This window comes from Ursus maritimus, unplaced genomic scaffold (genome assembly GCF_017311325.1).
Source record: "Ursus maritimus isolate PB19 unplaced genomic scaffold, ASM1731132v1 scaffold_27, whole genome shotgun sequence".
In the NCBI taxonomy this organism is placed as follows: Eukaryota; Metazoa; Chordata; class Mammalia; order Carnivora; family Ursidae; genus Ursus; species Ursus maritimus.
Window position 1 is genome coordinate 29,595,579 of NW_024425230.1, and position 646 is coordinate 29,596,224.

At 71.7% G+C, this 646-nt stretch overlaps 1 protein-coding gene across 1 annotated transcript in view; it reads right to left on the reverse strand.

The window, feature by feature from the left end:
- CLK3 (CDC like kinase 3) overlaps positions 1–97 on the reverse strand; it is a 13,661-nt gene extending 13,564 nt beyond the window's left edge. The window contains exon 1 of the mRNA XM_040642997.1: positions 1–97. The gene's annotated coding sequence lies outside the window, so the exon portion shown is untranslated.
- Between the last annotated feature and the right edge of the window lie 549 nt (positions 98–646).

Here is a 646-nt window from a genome sequence, read left to right on the forward strand (position 1 = left end):
ATCCGGCTGCGGCTAGGCCCCACTCCCCGCTCCGAGCGCCTCTTCCGCTTCCGGCTGCGGCCTCCGCCCGCGGCGGCCCCGCCCCTCGCGTGACGCAGCCGTCGCCAGTCCCCGCTCGACCCCGCTCGGTGGCCTGGCCGCTCTAGCCCCCGACTCGAAGGCTCTGGAGGACCCGCCTTCACGGCCGCGGTCCGGGCGGCAGCAGTGGAGACTGATTCCGGGAGGGCAGAGGGGACGTCCCCGGCCGCGGCCCGCCCCCCGCCGTGTCGCGACGCACGTAGGCCCCAAGACTCCGTCGGGGTTCCGTCCCCGGCCGCGGGCGCTGGGAGCCGAGAGGTGGAACCCCGACCCGGCCGGGGGACCCTGCCTACCCTGCACACCCGACCCCGCCCGTGCCCGCCAGCCCTTTCCTGCGCGCAGAGGGGCGGCATTGTTTCGCTGTTGCCTCAGAGAAAACCGGGCGGGCCTTGAGTGTCCGCCTGGCCCTGGGACTCCGGAGGGCGCCAAAGATGACGGAGGCCTATGTCCTGAGGCTCGGGAAGGCGGGCGCCACTCCCGGTTTCGTGGAAGAAGCAAATGAAACCTTATTCTCTTTGTGTGGGGGGTCTATTAAAGACCTGCGGCACGCCCACATTCGCGTGTGCAC